Source organism: Chenopodium album, chromosome 1, assembly GCF_948465745.1.
Source record: "Chenopodium album chromosome 1, dcCheAlbu1.1, whole genome shotgun sequence".
NCBI lineage: Eukaryota > Viridiplantae > Streptophyta > Magnoliopsida > Caryophyllales > Amaranthaceae > Chenopodium > Chenopodium album.
This window is the reverse complement of record NC_137834.1, coordinates 81,364,864-81,390,599: the sequence shown is the minus strand read 5'-3', so window position 1 is coordinate 81,390,599 and position 25,736 is coordinate 81,364,864. Positions and strand designations below refer to the sequence as shown.

At 32.7% G+C, this 25,736-nt stretch overlaps 1 pseudogene; it reads left to right on the top strand.

The window, feature by feature from the left end:
* Positions 1 to 610: 610 nt before the first annotated feature.
* LOC145636765 (scopoletin glucosyltransferase-like) lies at positions 611 to 14,393 on the top strand (annotated as a pseudogene).
* The last annotated feature ends 11,343 nt before the right edge of the window (positions 14,394 to 25,736 follow it).

The following is a 25,736-nucleotide window of genomic DNA, read 5'->3' as shown; positions in this document are numbered from 1 at the left end:
TTATGTACTTTTACGTAACTCTATTTTATGTTATTACAATAATATAGTACTTGTATTTTTTTTAAACAATTTATAGTACTCTGTATGTGAGAAGAAAGCTGGAAAGTGGAAACCATGCTCTCATAATTAGCATGCCAAAATCAATTTTCCAATCATATCAATTATTGCCTTATTGGTTTAACAAAAATCACTTTCAAAATAAGCGCATTATAATTTCATTAAAGTTTTCGTATAATATATGTGTAAATAAGTATAAGGTGGAAAGGACATAGTTTTGTTTTTCATTTATTAATATTATTATTAAGTATTCTATAATTTCACCTAACCTAAACTCATCAATCGTCTACTTTTAGCTACGCAAATTTTACACAATTTCTACGTTGAAATCATTCAAGTGACAATGGTTTTTGGTGCTCGAAGATTTCCCACTACCATAACATTCCAAGATTATTTAGAATGCTCAACTTTATACTGTCCTTTTTCCATTAATCTAAACAATAAATTCAAAGCAGATTGCAGATTTTTGGAGTAACATAATATTTTCTTCCCTTTCATAAATAGCTCTATAAGTATAAGCTAAGTAAACAACAAAATCCCTAACATAAGAAAAATGATAGCCGAAGAACCACAAAGGCTTCATGTACTCTTCTTTCCACTAATGGCCGCTGGCCATATGATCCCAACCTTAGACATCGCGAAAATTTTCACAACACATCATGTCAAAACCACCATAGTCACAACACCTCTTAATGCACCAACCTTCACTAAACCACTACAAAGTTACAAAAATGTCAGTCCTCCAATCGACATTTGTTGAGTAATAAGGTTTTGATGATTGTAAACTAATGATGATTATCTATCTAACGTGTTTGTTAAGTTGTGCATAGAAAGAACAAGTTATACTTGGAACATGATACAAGGAACCTGAGCAATGACAAGTATATAAGGAACTTAAGCAATATATGATAAGCAATAGAAGAACAAGAACAATGATGAGTGTTATGGTTGATAAGCATGATGATGGCTAAGGAACCATGAAGGTAACTATGTAAATAGGTGTTTGCATAAGTTAGCTTCATGAGGTAAGTACACTATGCATACATGAGTTATATATTTGTAGGAGTATTTACATAAGCTTTAAGTTTAATTAGTTCTCTCACTTGAAGTTTGTTTATGACAAACAAACTTCAATCTAATGTTTCTCTTAAGTGTTTATGTGAAGACAGGAACTGACTTAGGTGAAGTCAATGGGTTGGAACATAGAAGACTTCAAGAGGAATAAGAGAGAATGAATGAAGCTAAAGCAGGTTCTCCCATGAGAACCAAACCACGAAGGAACCTGAAGGTATTCTCTAACAAGATCCAGAAGGAACTTTCGGCAGGCTTTCCCATGAAAGCCGGAATATGTTCCCTAACAGGTACATGAAGAGTTCCATGTTCCCTAACAGGTACATGAAGAGTTCCCTAACAGGAACTTAGTTCTCTAACAAGAACTATCTAAGTTCCCTAACAGGAACTTGCCCCGAGATCTAGAATACATCAATACTACAAGATTCCATAACAAGAGTTTCAAAGAAACAACATGAAAACGGAGAAATCGAAGGATATCGCTCTAGGATTCATGTAAGTATGTTGGACATAAAAGTTAGTCTGGAACAAGTCTAAAGAACCAAGGTGAACTCATGATAGTCAATGAAATTAGAGTTACTGACTTGTCAGGAACTCAGAGACTGTCAGAGTTCCGAAACCTAATCGGAACTTTGGTATGCACGTCGTTAAAGGTCGCAGGTCGAATTTAATGATATAAATATTTACCTAATACGTGCATATCTTTTAGGGATTTGGTTTTACAGAATAAAAATATTTATTTTCTAATAAATCCCTTTTGGAAAAAGATAAGTTATTTTTGGAAAAATATTTTCTATAAAATAAGTTTGAAATAAAATTTAATTTTATGGAAAGTATATCTTTTGTTAAAAGATATGGTAAATATATCTTTGTAAAAAGATATGGGAAGTATATCTTTTATAAAAAGTTATGGTAAGTATATCTTTTGTTAAAAAGATATATTAGTATATTTGGAAAATATAAGATTTAGATAAAATCTGATTTTATGGTAAATATATCTTATTATTATTGATAGAATATATTCTCAACAAAAGATATATTTTTGGAAAACTTATTTTTGGAAAATATCTTTTATTTCTATCTTTTAATAAAACTTATCTTTTACGAAAAGGATGATTTGGGTGTACTATAAATATGCTCATATGTATTCATTCAAATTCGAGGCTGATGAAGCTTAGTGGTCGTGCTTAATAGTTTCATCCTTCACCACGAAGCTAAGTCAAACCTCCAGGTCGAAGTTCCAGTCAAGTTCCAGTTACAGTTCGTCTAGTAAGTTCCAGACAGATCTCGAATGTCCAGCATATTAGTTTTATCTCTTTATTTATTGGTATGTATTTAGAGTTACTCTTTGAGATCTTGTAATTGGGAAAAAGGGTTTTGAGTGTTTTATGTATTGGGGTGTGAGAGTTCGTGAGGATTCTCGTTATAATTATATTAAGAGTGCAATGTGTGAGCTTCTAGGTGAAGTTGTGGGTTTTGTACTTAGGTGGTACAAGTATTTAGTACTTTGGCATTACGTGTAGTGTTTTGGTGGTACGAGTGAATTTAAGTGTGGTGCTTAGATTGGGTAGGATAGAGTCCTATCAAGTAGCAAGTCCAGTGAGGAACTTGTGAAATAAAGGTCTGTTTCTAATAGTTTGTAACTTGGTGTTTGCCCTATTATAGTGAAGTGGTTTGTGTTTGAAATCCCTAAGGTAGGGTCGAGGTTTTACTTCCAGTTGGGCCCTGGATGGTTTCCTCGTAAAATCCCCTTTGCATTGTCTAAGTTCCTAACAGCAATCAGTTTTATATTCCGCAAAAAGTAGGCACTAGGAACATACTACAATTCACCCCCCCTCTTGTAGTATATCATCCGAAATATCAACATTGAAATCATTCCATTTTATTCGAAGGAAGCTGGCCTTCCTGAGGGAGTCGAAAATTTAGAGCAATTAACGTCAGAAGAAATGACTATGAAATTTATGGAGGCCACCGAGATGCTACAAGAATCACTAGAGAAAGTGATAGAGAAATACAAGCCTAATTGCCTAGTTGCTGATATGTATGTTGTTTCCTTTTGCTACTAATGTTGCATCCAAATTTAACATTCCGAGGTTAGTATTTCATGGAACTAGCTACTTTTCACAATGTTTGATGCAAGCACTAGGTAAGTATGAGCCTTATAAATCATGTTCATCCGATGAGGAGGAATTCGTCGTCCCACACCTTCCTCATTAAATAAAACTTACACTATCTCAATTACCTACATCCTTGAGAGGGCTAGGAGATAAGCACATCAATGATGAATGGAAGAAGTTATTCGGTCGTGCGATGGAGGCTGAGGCGAGGAGCTATGGTTTTATTGTAAATAGCTTTTATGAGCTAGAGCCTGATTACGCTAAGTATTATAAAAAGGTTATGGGTAGAAGGGCATGGCATATAGGTCCTTGTTAGTTGAGATGAACTCTACAAGAGGGGGGGTGAATTGTAGATGAGTTCCTAATGACTACTTTTGCAAATATAAAACAGAATAAGATAGGAACTTGCAATGCACACAGGATTTTACGAGGAAACCTTCTAGTGCCCAACTAGAAGTAAAACCTCGACCCTACCTTAGGGATTTCAAACACAAACACTTCCACTATAATAGAGAAATCACCAAGTTACAACCTATTATAATTAAGCCTCTACTCACAAGTTCCTAAATGAACTTGCTACAGAACAAAACACTGTTCTACCCAGTCTAAGTCCCACACTCAGACTTCTCTCGTACTCCCTAAGTACAGATCTTTCCCCTTCTCACCAGAAGCTCTCTCTGTATGCAATAAAAATACTCTCACCCAAATAACCCTAACCAATTACAAGTACAAACACCTAGTATATGATAGGCAAGCTATGCATGAAACCCGAAACTAATATGACAAGATTATAAACTTGGCAAACTTACACAATTAAAGCTCTGTAATTCTTCACGCAAAAACTCACAAAAAAAATCTTAACTCCTTTTTTTTCTCTACTATTTATACTAGCATTGCTCATATAGAAAGTAGGTTTTCATAAAGATAAATAAGTAAAACTTAACTTATCTTAAAACACGGTTTTTAAGTAAATCCTTTGAAGAAAATCTTTTCAGAAAAATAAGATAGAAATATTAAGTTAAAAAGCATAATATCTTTTTAACAAACTGATTTTAAGAAATAAACATTTAAAGAAAATCTTTTTCGATTTCTATCTTTTATCTTTTTTTATTTTAATTTATTTGCCAAGCTAACTTGTCACGCTTCTAATAAATTTCATGCATATCCTACTTAACATTTTTAACAACGAATCTAGAAGATAAAATCTTAACTAAAACATTGCTGCGCTGCGCTCTTGTTCTGGTAGGTTTACTTGGGCTCCACGCTTACTAAGTTCCTCCAAAGATCTTAGCCAGCCATCTTCAAGTTCCTATTAAGGAACGTTCCTGTTAGGGAACTCAGTTCCTGTGAGGGAACTCTTCTTCTATTTTGAATAACTTTCTTGATAAAGAACTCCTTCAAGTCTTCTTAGCTTCAGTTACTTCTTCCATCTCCAAGATCAATTTCACCTAAACTAAACAAACACTTGAAAAGCCTTTATGAGATGAGTTTGCTGTAGCTTAAGTTCCTCATCATCAAAATCTTTAAACATCAACAATTTCCCCCTTTTTGATGATGACAAACTTAAGCAAACTCTTGAGAAAGTTAAAACCAAATAAAAGGTCGTATTTTTGTATTTTAAAATTATTAACAGAAAATAAACACACAACTGAATAAAAACAAAAACCAAAAGCAAAAATAACTAAGACAGAAAGTAAACTAAGCTATTAGCATCATATCAGAAGAAAGTTCTGATACTTTATCAACTGGAACCCATAACAACTTTAGCCTCCATATGTTTGCTTCTTATTTTCCCCCTTTTGGCATTATCAAAAAGTCCTGCTTTTTCAAGTTTATCAAGCATCTACCCACAGCCCCACAAGCAATTCATCGAGTGTGGGAAACTGAAGGCAGCGCTGCTAACTTCCCTTAGGAAAGTTCCACTCTCCTGTTTAAGCATTCATAATAGACAAGAGTATATATGTATAGACAGTTCCAAAAGCATTCATTAAAAACAAAAGAGATTAATCATCCTGCTTAAGTTTTTACAAACCAAAATATTTAAACATGAAAAGCAAACTGAAAATGTTCATGACTGCTAAGGAAGTTAGGATAGGCTATTTTTATGAAAGCTAAAAAGGAAATGACTAGGTCTGCAAGAGGTCCAGAATTTGCTTGCTGTCTTCCTTCTGTTGTGCAATGAGAGCTTCCAACCTTTGCTCAAGACTCTCCAGTTTCTGTTGGAACTTCACCTCCTGTTCCTTCAGAACCTTGTCCTGTGCCTGCACTGATTTCTTCAGTTCTTTTAGTGCCTTCCCCTGCTCCTGCACCTGTTTTTCCAACTTCTGAAACTGAACCTTCCCAGCAGATTCCTTGGCTTGAATTTCAACCCTCTCCATTCTATCAACCAATTCAGCCACTTGCCCTTCAAGTACTTTGTCATCAGTATCCAGCTCCAATGGTTTCTCCATGCTGGTCTGAGGCAGAGCACTTTCAGATAATCTCCTGCTCTTCCTAACAGGTTTATCACTCACTTCCCTTTGTTTTCTCTTTCTTGTTGACTTCTCAGCCTTCTCTTCTTCCTTCTCTAACTTCTGAATCTTACCCTGAACTACCTCTAAGCTTAGACCTGCCAGAGTATCAGCATCAATCACATTCTTTGGCTTCTCATCCATGCCCACATACTTCCCTTTAAGCTTAACACCAAGACTCTCAAAAACTGTAGACAGAATAGCACCATATCCAACTTTTGTTCCACTTGGAACACAATGTACCAAGTGCTGATACATAAGTGAGGGAAAATTAATTTTAATCCTCCTTGATAGACAGAAAATTACAGCCATGTCCATCAAACAAGCTTCACCCTTCTTTGCAGTTCTTGGTAAGATGGTCTTCTTAACAAGATTGAACAACAATTTATTTAAAGGACTCGGATCATTATGACTCATAATGTTCTTCCCCCTTTTTCCTCCTAGGGCTTCCACTATGTCACCACTCAAGTAATTTCCAACCTTGACACTTGACTTACCCTTAATGTAAGTCTCATACCCTTCCATAGGGGTTCTCAGAATTTTGCTTAGTGTTTCCACATTTAATTCAATATTCACTTTACTAACCTTACTAGTTATTATTCCCAATTTCGCTTCAAAATTTTGACAAAATTCAGTCATAGCACTCGAATACATCAAATTATTAGAAACTTTAACCAACAAATACTCCCAGCCTTGGAACTTAATTAAATCAATAAATTCTAGAAATCTAGCACTCCTACACCAATCTAAATCAATACGATGACCAACCACATACCTATCAGCTTGAACTTCAAGCTCAGCTTGATCAATTTCTTCCTCGTCCTCCGATTTCTCTTTTTCAGAACCCTCCTCTTCCAAATTGTGAGCAAACTCCTCAACTTCCTCAATGTGATCCTCCAGTGACTTTTCTTGATCTTTCTTAGCCTTCCACTCTCTCAATTTGTCAAGCACTGACTTGGTGAAGTTTTCTAATTGTTCGGGGTTAGGGTTTTGCATGGTGGATGATGGTGGGTTTATGATTTGAGTTTCAGTGTGAGAGACAATCGGAAGTGATGAAACTTCTTCTTGTTCAGAGGAATGGTTGTGGTGTGAGTTTTCAGACGAGCTTAGTGAGGTGATTATGGCCATGGTTTCTTCTTCAAGAGGGTTTTAGAATAGTGTAGAATTTTTTCACAGTGGAGTAAATGATTTTGACAGCGTGATGATGTAAGGTGGTTGTGGGTTCCTTTTATAATTAATGAAGCGGTGTAAGGAATTTAAAGGGTTTACAGAGCAGTCATTAATTGAACAAGTTCAACGAATTTTCCAAAAATAAAACACGCAGGAAGAATTTACCAAAATTCATTTTCTTTCCAAATTCATTTAACTTTCAAAACAAGATCACTGTTCACAAATACGCAATTGGAACACGCTTTCTACACATATACAATGTACATTACTACTAGCAAAATTAATTGAGCGTTTAATGAACTTACCTTCAGTAATTAACAACGGTGACACTTCAGCTATGTTTAGCACACCAAAATTGTGTTAAATGCTCTTTTTGCTTTATTTACATTATTTTTGACTTTGCCATATCTTGGAACTTCAGAAGCTAGTACTTCAGCTTGATCATCCCAAGTTCCAGTCTCAATTTTTCAAACCTTTCTCTGTTCAAGGGCTTGGTTAGAATATCTGCGATTTGATTTTCAGTTTGACAAAATTCCTAACTTAATATTCCCTTGCTCCACATTATCTTTTAGAAAGTGATGCCTAATGTGGATATGTTTTACCTTTGAGTGTTGAACTGGATCCTTAGAAATACATATAGCACTTGTATTATCACAGTAAATAGGTACACATTTAAAAATAATACCAAAATCTCTGACCTGTTGTTTTATCCATAGAACTTGTGAGCAACATGCTGCTGCTGCCACATATTCAGCTTCTGCTGTAGATAAAGCAACTGTGTTTTGTTTCTTGGAACCCCAAGAAACTAAACAAGGACCTAAAAATTGTACCATACCATAAGTGCTTTTTCTATTAACCAAATCACCTGCATAGTCAGCATCAGTAAAACTATTTAAATCAAAAGAGTCACTTCTGGGATAGAAGAGACTCAAATCATCAGTTCCTTTCAAGTATCTTAAAATTCGTTTTACTGCTGTCAAGTGAGACTCCTTTGGATTTGCTTGGAACCTGGCACACAGACCTACACTAAAAGATATGTCAGGTCTACTAGCAGTTAAGTAGAGTAGTGAGCCTATCATACCTCGATACATAGATTGATCTATGCAAGTTCCAGATGGATCCTCATCTAATCTAGTAGCAATTCCCATCGGAGTATTATTGGTTTTGGCATTTTCCAACTTGTATTTCTTGATCAGTTCCTTAATATATTTTTGCTGATGAATCATGATTCCCTCTTCAGTTTGCTTGATTTGCAAGCCAAGGAAGAAATTTAATTCTCCAGTCATGCTCATTTCAAATTCTCCACTCATAAGGTCAGCAAAATACTTGCATAAAGATTCGTTAGTTGCACCAAATAAAATATCATCAACATAAATTTGTACAACTAAGATATCAGTTCCATTTGACTTTAAAAACAATGTTTTATCAATTTTACCACGTTTAAAACCATTAGCCAAAAGGAACTTAGATAATCTTTCATACCATGCTCTAGGAGCTTGCTTTAACCCATAAAGAGCCTTGTCAAGCTTATAGACATGGTTTGGGAACTCTGGATTTTCAAATCCAGGAGGCTGTTCCACATAGACTTCCTCATTTAAGTATCCATTTAAGAATGTACATTTGACATCCATCTGGTAAAGCCTAAATCCCATATAAGCAGCAAAAGCAATAAGTAAACGAATAGCCTCTAACCTGGCTACAGGTGCAAATGTTTCTTCATAGTTTATTCCTTCTTGCCGGTTGAAACCTTGTACAACTAGTCTTGCTTTGTTCCTGACAATAATACCATGTTCATCTAGTTTGTTTCTGAATACCCATTTTAGTCCAATGGACTTCTTGTCTTTTGGTCTAGGTTCCAGATGCCAAAGTTTATTTCTTTCAAATTCATTTAGTTCAGCTTGCATAGCATTAATCCAGTCAGCGTCAGTCAAAGCCTCAACATAATTTTTAGGTTCCATGGAAGAGAGGAAAGCATTGAATGCACAGAAGTTCCTAAGCTGAGATCTGGTTTGAGTTCCTTTTGTTATGTCACTCATGATTGCATCAACTGGATGAGATTTCTGATGTTTCCAGGGCCTTGGGGTGAAATCTTTGATTGGATATAATCTCTCTTCATTATTTTTGACTAGTTCTTCTGTGGGAACTTGATTCTGGATCTCAGGTTGATCTTCTTCAGGAGTTTCCACATTTTGGCCTTCATTATGATTTTCAGTCTGTTCTTGAAGTGGAGTTCCTGGTGCATTCTCCAACTCTGGTTCAGCATTTGCTTCAGGATTCGTTACTTCTGCAATTTCAACTTGCTGCTTCTGCAGTGATGCTGGTTCCTCATCTGGATTCTACTTACGCACAAGTCCAATCTCGAAATCATCATCACAATCCTGTACATCAACCAAATTTCCAGTCTCATCAAATATAATATGTACAGACTCCTCAACACACATTGTTCTTTTATTATACACTCTGTAAGCTTTTCTATTTGAGGCATATCCTAGGAATACTTCCTCATCACTACGTTCATCAAACTTTCCCAAGTTTCTTTTACCGTTATTGTGAACAAAACATTTGCAACCAAAAGATCTAAAGTAAGAAATATTAGGTTTTCTCCCTTTCATAAGTTCATATGGAGTTTTGTTAGTGATGGCTCTAACAGATACTCTGTTGAGTATATAACATGCTGTGTTCACTGCCTCGGCCCAGAAGTTCCTAGGCAGCCTGCTTGATATCAGCATTGTCCTTGCCATGTCTTCAAGACTCCTATTCTTGCGTTCCACTACCCCATTTTGTTGTGGAGTTCTTGGGGCAGAGAAATTTTGATCCATACCATACTCAGTACAGAATTCATCAAATTTAGAATTCTCAAATTCTGTTCCATGGTCTGATCTAAGATGTATCAAATGATTACCTGTTCTTCTCTGTTCTTTCTTTACAAAAGCAACAAACTCATCAAACGTTTCATCCTTTCTTACAAGAAAGAAAACCCAAGTGAACCTTGAAAAATCATCAACAATAACCATTACATATTTCTTACCACTTATACTTTGGATTCTCATTGGACCACAGAGATCCATATGAATGAGTTCCAAAGGCCTTTTGGTACTTACCATCTTTTTGGACTTGAAAGAAATTCGGGTCTGTTTACCTCTAGCACAAGCTTCACACACTTTGTCATACAAGAACTTAATGCAAGGAAGTCCTTCCACTAAGTTCTTAGATCTTAGTTTATCAAGTAAAGAAAAGCTTGCATGGCCAAATCTTTTGTGCCATAAAAGAGGATCATCCTCAATAACACTAAGACATGTTAAACTGCTGTTAGGAACCTCGTTAAGATCCACAACATATGTGTTCCCTTTCCGAGTTCCTTCTAAAATAATGTTCCCAGTGTCATTGTGGATGATTCTACACTTATTTGAAGTAAAGCTGACAGAATTACCTTTGTCACAAAATTGTGAAATACTTAACAAATTGTTTTTGAGGCCCTCGACTAAAAATACATTATCAATGGCATGGGAACGTGACCTTCCTATCTTTCCAATAGCAATTATATCACCTTTCATATTGTCACCAAAGGTCACAGTTCCACCATAGTAGGCATCCAGTGAGAGAAATCTAATTTTATCTCCAGTCATGTGCTTAGAACAACCACTGTCGAGGTACCAAGTGTTGTTCCCCCTCACTGGAACCTGCAAGAAGAATTAAACGTTAGAGTCAGGAACCCAGGTTTCCTTGGGTTCCTGTATAACAGGAGTTGATTCATTTTTCTTAACCCAGATTTGTTCTATATGTTTGACATTCTTCTGAGTGCACTTCTCTTTATTAGGACATTTCACCTGCTTATGTCCAGTATTGCCACAGAAATAACAAACAATACTACTAGGCAAATTGACATATTTCTTTTCTTTCTGGAACTTCTTCTTAAAACCTAAACCTTCAGTTCTCTTGGTCTGAGCTTTAGTGATCCAATCAGGAACTCTATACTCTAGTGGTTGTTTGCCTTTCCTAGCTCTCTCAAGTTCCCCCTTAAGACGTTCTTTATCCGTTTTTAAATCTTCCAAATCATATTTTAATTTTTCAAAATTCGGATATTCAGTAAGTGGAGGAACTTCAGAGTTAGGAGTATCTACACTAAGCTTTAGCAAAGATAATTCCACGTTTAGAAGTATGTTATCATGTTTCAGATTTTCAATAGTCTCTTTTAAAATTTTATTATCATCAAACAGACTAAAGAACCTGTATTGAATGTCAAACTTCATGTTATCAACCCATTCACTGTTCTCTTTGTAAGTTACTAAAGCTTTATCACTTTGCTGTTTGGATCTATGCAATTCCTTTAAATCTTCTTGAATTTCCAAAACAGTATTTATCAGATTCTCTTTAGACAGATGTTTTAATTGATTGTAAGAGAACCATACCTCAGACTCAAGCTCCTTTAGTTTGGCAGCTTCATCAGTTTTTGCCATTAGACATAAATGAGCGGTTTATTCTGATGGTTGGTCCTCCTCTTCTTCTGAATCTGTATCGCCCCAGGCAGCTAGCATTGCTTTCTTCACATTGTCCTTAGTAAAGTAAGGCTTATAGACTTTTGACTCTTTAGCTTGCTCCTTGCCTTTTGTCTTTCCTTTCTCTCCATCCTGTACAGGACAATCCTTAATGAAGTGATCTTTTGACCCACACTTGAAGCACGTTGTGTTTCTGGAACTCGTGTACTTCTTGTTCCTGTCGAACTTCTTGTTATTCATCATCCTTTTAAATTTCCTCACTAGCATAGCCATCTCTTCCTCATCAACTTCTGATTCTTCTGAGTCTTGAGCCTTGAGTGCAAGACTTTTACTTCTGGAACTTTCATTATTGGAACTCAGAAGAAGTTCATGAGTCATCAATGATCCAGCTAGTTGTTCCATATTAAACTTGGTGAAGTCCTTAGCTTCCTGCATAGCAGTAACCTTGGATCTCCAGCGTTCATCTTGTGGTAGGCTTCTTAAGATCTTCCTTGCCTGTTCATCAATAGGAATATGCCTGCCAAGGGAGTTCAGTTCATTAATAATATCATTGAATCTAGTAAACATCTCTTCTATGGTTTCTTTAGATTGCATTTCAAACCTTTCATACCTAGACATCAATAAATCTATTTTAGAACGTTTTACCTCGTTAGTACCTTCATGAGTTACCTGTAGCAAATCCCAAATCTGTTTGGCAGACTTGCATCCCATGATACGATTATGTTCATGAGGTCCAAGTCCACAGTGCAGATACTTTATAGCTAAAGCATTCATTTCAAGTTTCTGATTATCTTCTTTATCATAATCAGAAATGGATTTAGAAACTACCTCATGTTTGTCATTGGTTTGATTTATTTCAAAATCACCAGTTTGAATTACACGCCAAACCTGGTAATTTTCAGCCTTGATGAATATCTCCATCCTGTTCTTCCAGTAGGCATAAAACTTACCATTGAACATAGGTGGACGTTGGGTTGAGTACCCTTCTTCAAGTTTCTCCTTGTAATTCATCTCTCCAGGAACTTACTCAGCAAAGTTATCTGCTTGCACGTGAGAACCGTGCTCTGATACCAATTGTTAGTTGAGATGAACTCTACAAGAGGGGGGGTGAATTGTAGATGAGTTCCTAATGACAACTTTTGCAAATATAAAACAGAATAAGATAGGAACTTGCAATGCACACAGGATTTTACGAGGAAACCTTTTAGTGCCCAACTAGAAGTAAAACCTCGACCCTACCTTAGGGATTTCAAACACAAACACTTCCACTATAATAGAGCAAACACCAAGTTACAACCTATTATAATTAAGCCTCTACTCACAAGTTCCTAAATGAGCTTGCTACAGAACAGAACACTGTTCTACCCAGTCTAAGTCCCATATTCAGACTTCTCTCGTACTCCCTAAGTACAGATCTTTCCCCTTCTCACCAGAAGCTCTCTCTGTATGCAATAAAAATACTCTCACCCAAATAACCCCAACCAATTACAAGTACAAACACCTAGTATATGATAGGCAAGCTATGCATGAAACCCGAAACTAATATGACAAGATTATAAGCTTGGCAAACTTACACAATTAAAGCTCTGTAATTCTTCACGCAAAAACTCACAAAAAAAACCTTAACTCCTTTTTTTTCTCTACTATTTATACTAGCATTGCTCATATAGAAAGTAGGTTTTCATAAAGATAAATAAGTAAAACTTAACTTATCTTAAAACACGGTTTTTAAGTAAATCCTTTGAAGAAAATCTTTTCAGAAAAATAAGATAGAAATATTAAGTTAAAAAGCATAATATCTTTTTAACAAACTGATTTTAAGAAATAAACATTTAAAGAAAATCTTTTTCGATTTCTATCTTTTATCTTTTCCGATTTTAATTTATTTGCCAAGCTAACTTGTCACGCTTCTAATAAATTTCATGCATATCCTACTTAACATTTTTAACAACGAATCTAGAAGATAAAATCTTAACTAAAACATTGCTGCGCTGCGCTCTTGTTCTGGTAGGTTTACTTGGGCTCCACGCTTACTAAGTTCCTCCAAAGATCTTAGCCAGCCATCTTCAAGTTCCTATTAAGGAACGTTCCTGTTAGGGAACTCAGTTCCTGTGAGGGAACTCTTCTTCTATTTTGAATAACTTTCTTGATAAAGAACTCCTTCAAGTCTTCTTAGCTTCAGTTACTTCTTCCATCTCCAAGATCAATTTCACCTAAACTAAACAAACACTTGAAAAGCCTTTATGAGATGAGTTTGCTGTAGCTTAAGTTCCTCATCATCAAAATCTTTAAACATCAACAGTCCTGTTTCACTATGCAACCACGGAAAAGAAGCTAAGTTTCAAAGAGGGAAGGATTCTTCTATTGATGAGCATGAGTGCCTTGAGTGGCTTGATTCAAAGAAGCCTAAGTCGGTTGTTTACATTAGCTTTGGTAGCTTAGCTGAAGTCTCAACCTTGCAACTCCAAGAGATCGCGATGGGACTAGAAGCATCCAAGCAAGACTTTATATGGGTGGTGAGAAGGAATAGTGTGAATGGTGGGTATGAGAAAAATGAGGAATGGTTACTACATGAATTTGAAAAGAGGATGAAAGTAAAAGGACTAGTTATAAAGGGATGGGCACCTCAAATGCTTATATTGGACCACGAAGCAATAGGAGCATTTGTCACACATTGTGGGTGGAACTCGATTTTAGAAGGCATATCATGTGGGGTTCCTATTATAACTTGGCCAATATTCGCCGAACAATTTAAGAATGAAAAATTGGTGACGGAAATATTAAAGACCGGGGTCGGTGTAGGAGCTAAGCAATGGAACAAAACAGTGGAGGGGAACGTGAAATGGGAAGATATAAAGGAGGCAATAAGAAAAGTTATGGTGAGTGAAGAGGCTTTGGAGATGAGAAATAGGGCAACAAAAATGAAAGAATTGGCAAAAATGGCTGTTGAAGTTGGTGGGTCGTCATATTGAAACATGCAATCTTCAATTCATGAATTGAGCTCCTATAACGCCCAAGTATGTTCACAAACTCTACTATCCAGCAATCACTATATTCATATATCTTTGCTTTTGCTGTTGCTTATTTCGTGTTAGATATTTTACCATCGCACTAGTTTGAATCTTGGTACCGTGCCTATGTTTTACTTTATTTTACTGGTTTCTAATAATGCTTTGAATGTGAAACAAGAGCATAATGTATTACGTTTAACTATTATTAAAACAAAATATTACAGACAATATTAATCCTCAAAATATCTTATGTGTCATTCTAACATTAAATTTTTTCCTCCTTCTATTTACTTTCTTTGTGCTTGAATAAGTGTTACAGTTTGACCCCGTCATATAGTTTTAGGCATTTTAATTGACTCATATAAAATACGGGGTAAGAGGTGAATGAAGTAGTTGGAGTATTAAAAAATTATAAAAAAAATAGTGGAGTTAACAATTTATTAAAAAGTAATGAATGTGAGAGGAATGAATTAAAAAAAAAAAAAAGTATAAGTAGATTTGGGTGGGAACCATGAAAAGAGAAAGATTTACTATAAAAATTTAGTTTTTTACAAAAAAAAAATACACGGAATAACACTTATTAAAACGTGGCTGCATTCAATCAGTGTAATACTTATTAAAATACGGAGGGAATATAATGTCATCAATTATTTTATTAATTTTATTTTTAATCTACAATTTTGACTTCAATGTATAAGTTTCTTCATAAAATTCAATTTCGATTATGGTTTCAATCCCACGTTCCCACATCATAATAAAAAAAATACATCAATTATTGTAAAAAACTAACGAATTAGCTAAATAAATGGGAAACATAATCCCACGTTCCCACATCATAATTCACTGCATAAAATATTAATCCACTAACAAGCACTTTTCTACTTTATTAGAATCCTAAGCTACTGGTAACCAACAAATGTTCCTAAAGACTTTGAATTAGTCATTTAAAATTAAAGTCTTTGCAAGCTTTTGTTATTATTTTATTTTATTATATGTTTTATTTTGCTTATTTAATTTACTTCAATCATTCTGATGTACGTGCACTGTGTTTTAGAATGAGTAAGGGTCTGTTCTATTCACTTTATTTTCACTTATTTCGGCTTTAATAAGTTCAGTTAAGTTCAGATAAGGGTTAATAAGTTCAGATAAGTTCAGATAAGGGTTAATAAGTTCTAAGTTAACGTTGTCCTCACCTTATTTCCACTTATTATATTTATATAGAGTTATTACTAATCAAGATTGCTTTTCACTTTTTTTTTTGTAAAATTTTATGTGTTTTATTATCATGATTTCATATAAGAATAAAGTAACATTTGCATAAAAAATAAAATTAAAGTAACGTTATACTCATAAGTTATGGTAAGACTAGATAAATTTTGCTTATATAAAAGTTAAGCAAATCAACAAGTTTATCCGTCTATCATTGTTGCAACATTTACGCTTCACAATTTTATCCGTCTATACGAATTAGGGATACCAATATTTCAAGAGGTTGAAGAAATGGAGACTAGAGCAGATTATAATTTGTATGATATCTAAAGGAAAAAAGCTATGAACCGTATTCCGGATAAAATAACAAAAGATATATGGAAGTCGGTTGGAGGTATCGTAGAGGATGATACAGAAGAAGGAGATGATGAGAATGATGATGATGAAGCATTAGAAGATTAAAATTTTATTTGGTGTTATTGCAACATACACTTTTGCTTGTTTCAGTGTTTATTTTTTTTAATATTTGAAATTATCAAAATGCTAATATTTTCATATTTTATTGCTTTTATTTTAATATATTGTTATATATATACTCATATTACCAATATGTTACACAATATGTTTCAAGAATGACAAATAATGTCTAATAAAGTCTTATAAGTGTTAATAAGGTTTAATAAGGTCAAATAAGTGAAAATAAGTGTTAACAAGGTGTAATAAGTTCAGATAAGGGTTGATAAGTTCAGATAATAAGTTCAGTTAAGTTCAGACAAGTTCAGATAAGTTCATATAAGTAAAAATCAGGTGAATAGAACACACCCTAAATGGTTGCTTTCACATGCAAATTGCCAAATTCAACAAATATAGTCTTTTAGTACATGCTTCAAACTTATATCTATAATCAATAACTATATTAAAATAACAAATGATGACACCATCTCTTTCCCCAATTGTACACGTGTCAGTTTCTCCTTCATTTTTTTTCCCGCTTAAACATTTCTTAAGTACATAGTACAGTACCTTTATAGTTTTATACAATACATTATCTTAAGTTACATATAGCTAATCTTAAGGATTGCAAATATTAACCCTGTATATGTGAATACTCCGTCTTATTATTACAAAGTCCACTAAATTTTGTTGTAGATATGATTTTTTTTTTTTTGTTTATATTATTTAAATTTTGGTAGTTTGTTTTATGTTAATACAAAGATTTTACATATTTTGAGTGATAATATGACTAGAAAATTAATTTACACAATTATAAATTCTTTTTAGGAAATTTTGTGAAAAACTACCTATTATAGTCTAGAATTTGCGAGAAACTACCTATTAAAAAAAATGTTGTAATTGACTACCTAATTTTTTTAAAATGTTGTAATTTACTACCTTACGCCGGATTATGAAGGAGTTTAACCAAAATTCTCCGGCGTAACGTGACACTTAATGACGCTTTTCTTTCACAAATTTCCTCACAATTTTCCCACGTGATGGTCACTAAGTGTTACGTGACCAAGTCAACCACTACTAGAAAACAATGAAATAACGACGGAAAAAATCCGTCGGAAAACCTGTTTTCGACGGAATTTCCGTCGGAACTGGTTTTCGCAACACAGTTCGTCGGAAAAACTACCTTTTCCGACGAACATTCCGTCGGAACCACTTTTCCGACGAAAATCACTTCGTCGGAATAGATTTTCAGGCCCGAGAGAATCCGTCGGAAAATTCCGACGGACTGTATTCCGCCGGAAATTCCCGACGGAAATTCCGTCGGAAAATTCTTTTAAAAAAACAAAAAAAAAGCCACCTAACTCGTACTTCACCACCCACTGCCCAACTCACCAAAACATCCACTAGCCACCACCCAGCCCACCTTACCCGTACCACCACCTACTACCCAACCACCAAAACCAAACCAGAACCCACAAACCACACCAGACCCCCTAACCCTAAACGACCAGACCCACCACCTTAACCTACCCCACCTACCCCCACCAGCAGCCACCAGCCCACCACCATAGCCCACCTAACCCGTACTTCACCACCCACTGCCCAACACACCAAAACATCCACCAGCCACCACCTAGCCCACCTTACCCGTACCACCACCTACTACCTAACCACCAAAACCAAACCAGAACCCACAAACCACACCAGACCCCCAACCCTAAACGACCAGACCCACCACCTTAACCTACCCCACCTACCCAAGCCCAGATCTACAACCTTAACCCTTAGAAAGTCGGCCGAACCCCCCAATCTAAGCAAACCACCACCACCGTGGCCGCCGAATACCAGAATCACCAACAAAAATTAAAAAAAAAAAAAAAAGAAAGAAAATTGACAAAAAATAAGATACATACCTTAATTCGACCACACATGACCTCGAAATTGGGTTTAAGAGGTCAAATTCGACCATGAAAACTCTAGATCTAGAGTTTTCATGGTCGAATTTGACCTGAAAACCTTTGTTTTCAACATGAGAAGAAAGAGAAAAGGCAAAAACAAATGAAAATTGTTGTCGGTGATGGTGATGTTGTTGATGTCGGTGTTGGTGGTGAAAACTGTTATAGGTGATGGTGGTGAAAACTGTTGTCGGTGATGGTGTTGTTGTTGGTGATGAGCGTTCGTTGCCGGTGGTGGTGGAGGATACGAGTGAGATTTTCCATGAGAAGATCGATAATGAGATGAGAAGAGAACAGGAGCCGACAGAGAGGAGATAGAGGGAGAATGAAGAGGAAAGAGGATAAGGAGAGGAGAGAGAAGAGGAAAGACAAAGAGAGGTAATTAAAAAGAGACGGAAATGTAAGGGAGTAAAGTAGTGTAGGGTTTTAAGAAGTTTGGGTTATTTTTTTTAAAAAAAATATATTCCGACGGAAATTTCTGTTAGAAACCGACGGATTTTTCCGTCGGAAAGCACATATTTTCCGACGGATTTGCGACGGAATTGTTGAATTCGTCGGAATTGTTGACTTTTCCGACGGAAAAATGTGTCCGTCGGAACTAGTTCGTCGCTATTTGCCTGTTTTCTAGTAGTGAACGCCGGAAAATTTAGGTCAAACTTCATAATCCGGCGTAAGGTAGTAAATTACAACATTTTTCAAAAGTTAGGTAGTCAATTACAACATTTTTTTTAATAGGTAGTTTCTCGGAAATTCTGGACTATCATAGGTAGTTTTTCACAAAATTTCCTTCTTTTTATTATATATGTGCATCACACAAGATCTAATCTAGTAACTATAATTAACTTGTCAGCCTCTCATAAAAAAATCTCCCGCCAAAACTAATAATGACATGATTATTTTTATTCAACATAAATAAAAGTTTGAAAATGGTAAATTAATTATACATTTACTAATAGATTTTATATATAAGGTAACTAATTGCACAATCTTCAGTGGTCTTTAACCTATGCCTCTTTCAACTTTTGTTGTAGTTCATTGAAATCACCTATAAAGTATCTTGAATTAAAGGCAAGTGTAATGGATTGAAACAAATAAAGCAACTACAGTCAACAGAAGTCAAACTAATTAAAAAAAAAAAGCATTTTGAATCAAAAACTAGTCAAACGGATTCAAGCAATCATATGTACTATATATTAAAAGGCGTTTCTAAAGAAGTGTAGGTGCCACGTGGCATCTTCTTCAATCAATCAAGTCTTTCATTACGTGCTTAAAAATATAGTTTGGTATAAGATTTGAACCCACAACCTTAAGTTTTAAAACCATATTGTTAGCCACTAAGTTATTGCCATATTATTTGTCATTCTATTAAAATTAAATATAAATAAAGATTTAAATAATCATGGAATTAATATAGTAACTTAGGGCATCGCTTGTGCCTAAAACTAGTTTTGAATGAAAAGATAGTGAAATGTATTCAAACAAAGCTTCTAGATTCCAACAAAATATTATGACTCAAGTATAAGTAAAATGGATTCTATCAAAGCAACTCCAATCAAACGTAAGTGAAACACATTCAAACAACGCAATTGAATCAAACAGAAGTGAAAGGAATTCAAACAAAGTATCTTTAATCAAAAGCAAGTGTGATGGACTCAAACAAAGCAATTCACTAGAGTTAAACAGATGTCAAACCTATTCAAATAAAGCATTTTGAATCAAAAACTAGTCAAAGAGATTTTAACAATCATTTTGAATATAATGGAAGTAACACGTACTCAAACAAAGCTTCTTTATTCAAATGGAAGTAAAACGGATTCAAACAAATCATTTTGATTCCAGTAGAAGTCAAAAGGATTTGAAAAGAGAAAACTACAATGAAACTAAAGTGAAATACATTCAAATAAATCAATTGAATCAAAAGGAAGTGAAACGAATTCAAGCAAAGTATCTTGAGTCAAAAGCAAGTGTGGTAGATTCAAACAAATTAACTAGAGTCAAACAGAAGTCAAAGCATTTCATATTGTTAATTTTGTTGATTGTATGATCGTAACATATATAACCTTAGAGTTTACAAAATAAGAATGCAAACCAAAGATTAAACTCATTATAACTAGCACATACTATTTTACAATATATAGAAGATAGAGAAACTTCGCTAATGAAATTTCACTTTATTTATATTATACGTAAGGCAAATTTTTATATGTGGCTGGCCGCATGGTGTGGCCAGTCCGTTTTATATAACGGACTCCGTTATACCAAACGGGTCCGTTATTTTAAATTAAAAAAAAAGTGTCTTTCTTTTTTTTCATTTTATTACATCAAAAGGTTGTTCTTTCCCAAAGTTTTCTCATTTTCTCTGTTTCCATTTTCTCTCTCCTCAAACTATTCTTCTTCCATTTTCTCTCTCCTCAAATTCTTCTCCTCAAATTCTCTCTCCTCTAAATTGTTCTTTTCGTTGATAATGACTAAAATCAAGATAATCTTCCCCAAGATAAAGAAAGGATCGACATATACGCTGAACTCTCCTACTTTTGATATAAATCAAACCCTAATTTTAGTAATTTTTCGATTTTCTTGTCATCTATGCTCTGCAATTTGAACAAGCATCGTGAGATTGTTTTTGGTGGTGTGAAAGAATTTTCGTGAGTAGAAATCAAGCAATTTATGAAGAATTACTAGAGAATGAAAAGAAAAAAAAGGCAGATGAAATGGAGGCTGCTAAGAAGATGCTGAAGGAACTTGCTAATGTAGAAGATACAACAATAGTTACTTTTTTCATTATGTAGGGATTACTTTTAATTTAAAAATTACAGTGTACTTGTTTTAGGGGTTACTCGTTGAATTGGTTTTATAGGGAGGGGTTACTTGTTGATTTTACAAGGGTTATTTGTAAAGTTTTAGGGGGTTATTACTTGTTACTCGTAGTTTATTAGGAGTTACTTGTTAGTTTTACAAAATTTGTTGTTAAATTAGAGGGGTTACTTGTTAATTTTTGTTAAGTTTCAGGTGTTACTTGTTAGTTTTATAGGGGTTACTTGTTATTTTTACGAGTTACTTGTTAATTTTTGTTTGGGTTACTTGTTTATTTTAGTGGTTACTTGTTATTTTTATGAGTTACTTGTTAATTTTTGTTAGGGTTACTTGTTTATTTTAGTGGTTACTTGTTAATTTATTTTCGGGGTTAATTGTTAATTTTTGTTAGGGTTACTTGTTTATTTTAGGGGTTACTTGTTAATTATACAGGGGTTACTTGTTAATTTTATAGGGGTTACTTGTTAATTTTTGTTAGGGTTACTATTTTATTTTAGGGGTTACTTGTTAATTTTTGTTAGGGTTACTTGTTTATTTTAGGGGTTACTTGTTAATTTTTGTTAGGGTTACTTGTTTATTTTAGGGGTTACTTGTTAATTATTATTAGGGTTACTTGTTTATTTTAGGGGTTACTTGTTAATTTTATAAGGGTTACTTGTTAATTTTTGTTAGGGTTACTTGTTTATTTTAGGGGTTACTTGTTAATTATTGTTAGGGTTACTTGTTTATTTTAGGGGTTACTTGTTAGTTTAACAGGAGTTACTTGTTAATTTTATAGGGGTTACTTGTTTATTTTAGGGGTTACTTGTTAGTTTAACAAGAGTTACTTGTTAATTTTATAAGGGTTACTTGTTAATTTTTGTTAGGGTTACTTGTTTATTTTAGGGGTTACTTGTTAATTTTTGTTACGGTTACTTGTTTATTTTAGGGGTTACTTGTTAATTTTTGTTAGGGTTACTTGTTTATTTAAGGGGTTACTTGTTAGTTTAACAGGGGTTACTTGTTAATTTTATAAGGGTTACTTGTTAATTTTTCTTAGGGTTACTTGTTTATTTTAGGGGTTACTTGTTAGGGTTACTTATTTATTTTAGGGGTTACTTGTTAATTTTATAGGGGTTACTTGTTAATTTTTGTTAGGGTTACTTGTTTATTTTAGGGGTTACTTGTTAATTTTTGTTATGGTTACTTGTTTACTTTAGGGGTTACTTGTTAGTTTAACAGGGGTTACTTGTTAATTATTGTTAGGGTTACTTGTTAGTTTAACAAGGGTTACTTGTTAATTTTACAGGGGTTAGTTATTAATTTTACAGGGGTTACATGTTAATTTTACAGGGGTTACTTGTTAATTTCTTCAATTTCATTGTATCTGTTTTCATCTTCCAGATCCAATACCTGATTACTGGTTTGGATTTCAAGATTCATCAAAGAATCTTCAATTTGTTCGATCTCTAATTATTCTTGTGAATCAGGTAATTTTTCGAATTCTTCTGCCATTGTTATTCTTTAATTTCTGGAAGAAAAATTGTGTGAGGTTTCGCTCAATTTTCGGATTCGTTCCTCGTAAATGAGTTGTTATGGGTTTTAAGGTTTAGAAATTTGCGCGTGTTTTGTAGAGTCATTTTGTTCAGCGCCTGTTTTCTAATCCCGTTATGCGCGCGTCGTTCTCCGTTAGTTTGCTGACTTGGAAGCAGGCCACACGGTGTGGCCTGCTGCTTCAAAAAGGCGTCGTATACGTAATTATTGTTCACATTACACAACACATCTCTATTATATAAGCCAAAACATAAGGTCATTGTATCCATATAAAAAGATAATTCTTCCCTTTTTTGCTTCAAATAATTACAACTACAACTTCTAAATAAGCCCTACAAACCTTAGATAAATAACGCATCAAACAAAATCACATAAAAAAATATTGCTAATGTTATTTACAAATCAATGCAAATGATAATTGCAAGTCAATCTAAGATCACATTTAACTACAAATACGAAAATTTTCCAAAAAAAAAAGAATCAACAATGTTATACCAAGAGAATTAACACTATTCTTGCAATCTTACCGCATAGCTAAAATTTAAGTTTCAATTATGCATCAAATATATATTACACATTTACATTTCATGCCACCAATGAAAAATTGGCGCGTTATACATTTAAAATTTGACGTGTGATTTATTTTTCTTCACTTCTTCTATATTTAAACACATGCTTTCTTCTACTAATTCTTTTTTTCATCGCATATATAAGACTAGGAGGATAATCTAATATATATAAATAAAGTAGGCATTTTTGCAGAGCATTGGGAGCGTCACATAAGAAAATGTATATTTTCGACCAATTAAAAATTAGATTTCTATTTTATTTTAGAATTAAAAAAATCACTCGCCACCTAAACAAAAGTGACGAATGAAATTTTAAATTTTTACCACGTAGGTAAAAACGACGAATAGTAATTTATTAGGATTTTAACTATTTAAGAACACTAAATTTTATCATTTTTATTTGTTACAAAAATAAAAATTATCTGCTATTCAAAAAAAAAAAAATTATCTTTAGATATTAGGATTTATATTATTTAAAAAACTAAAAATTATATTTTGATATTTGAAAAATATAAATTATCATTTGATGTTAATGGTTTTATGTAAATATCTAATGATATGATACTTTCATAAAAAATTTTAAAACTTATAATGCAAGAAAAAAATTAAAAGATCACCAAAACGACGAATAGTAATTTATTAGGATTTTAATTATTTAAGAACACTAAATTTTATCATTTTTATTTGTTACAAAACTAAAAATTATCTTTATATATTAGGATTTATATTATTTAAAAAACTAAAAATTATATTTTGATATTTAAAAAATATTAATTATTATTTGATGTTAATGGTTTTATGTAAATATCTGATGATATGATATTTTCATACAAAATTTTAAAACTTATAATGCAAGAAAAAAAATTAAGAGATCACAAAAAAAAATTATTTATATACAAAATGTATATGAAAATTCGTGCATCGCACGCCACATAAGCAAAAGTAATATTTCGACCAATGAAAAAATTAGATTTATATATTAATTTGGAATTTAAATTTTCAGTCGCCATTTAAGAAAAAATTAACAAATGAAATTTTAGAATTGAAAACAAAAAATAGTAATTTGAGATTTAAACTATGAAAAAAAAAAATTATCTTTTACATTAGGATTTATATTATTTTAACAAATAATTAGAAATTAAAAAATATATTTTGATTTAATGATTTTATCAAACTATTCGATGAATGAGATAATATTTATTTCAATTTATAAATTCAACTTCTATATACGTAAAATTTTAATAAGAATAATTTAAAACTTAACAAAATATTTTACCTTAAATTAATGTTAAAATAATAGAATAGAAAATAAAAACAAAAAATATTAAGAAATTACAAAAAAAAAATATACAAAATAAAATATTTAAAAAACGTGCATCGCACGGGCTTTCATCTAGTATATATAAATAAAGTAGGCATTTTTGGAGAGCATTGGGAGCGCCACATCAGAAAAGGTATATTTTCAACCAATTAAAAATTAGATTTCTATTTTATTTTAGAATTAAAAAAATCACTCGCCACCTAAATAAAAGTGACGAATGAAATTTTAAATTTTTGCCACGTAGGTAAAAACGACGAATAGTAATTTATTAAGATTTTAATTATTTAAGAACACTAAATTTAATCATTTTTATTTGTTACAAAACTAAAAATTATCTTTAGATATTAGGATTTATATTATTTAAAAAACTAAAAATTATATTTTGATATTTAAAAAATATAAATTATCATTTGATGTAAATGGTTTTATATATGATATTTTCATACAAAATTTTAAAACTTATAATGCAAGAAAAAAAATTAAGAGATCACCAAAAAAAATATTTATATACAAAATGTATATAAAAATTCATGCATCGCACGCCACATAAGCAAAAGTAATATTTCGACCAATGAAAAATTAAATTTATATATTAATTTAGAATTTAAATTTTCAGTCGCCATTTAAGAAAAAATTAACAAATGAAATTTGAGAATTGAAAACAAAAAAAAAATAGTAATTTAAGATTTAAATTATGAAAAAAAATATAAATTATCTTTTATATTATCTTTTACATTAGGATTTATATTATTTTAAAAAATAATTAGAAATTAAAAAATATATTTGGATTTAATGATTTTATCTAACTATCCGATGAATGAGATGATACTATTTATTTCAATTTATATATTCAAGTTCTATATACGTAAAATTTGAATAAGAATAATTTAAAACTTAACAAAATATTTTACCTTAAATTAATGTTAAAATAATAGAATAGAAAATAAAAACAAAAAAATTAAGAAATTACCAAAAAAAAAAATATATATATACAAAATGAAATATTTAAAAACCGTGCATCGCACGGGCTTACATCTAGTAATTCATAATAGAGGAAAAAAGCCAGCAATTCTAAAAATTAAAGAAAACAATCAAAAAGTAAAAATAAAAAAAAATAAAAAAAAAAACAAAATATTAGTGTAGATAAATTAATTTCTAAATATACAAATACAAAAATATAAAGCAATCCTGAACAAAATTTAGCAATAAAGAAATTATGTGATTCGAAAAAAAAGTCAACACAAAAGTTGTGTAAAACAACAAATTTTATTTCGCATCACATGCATATAAAACTAGTACTTATATTTTACAAAGCATTACACATACCATCTTACACTATATTGGCTCTAGAGCACAAAAAAAATTAAAATAAAATAAAATCTTACACTATATATGAAGTCCCAAATCATTTTCTTTAAAAAAAAAAGGTGCCAAAGCTTTAAACAAAGAC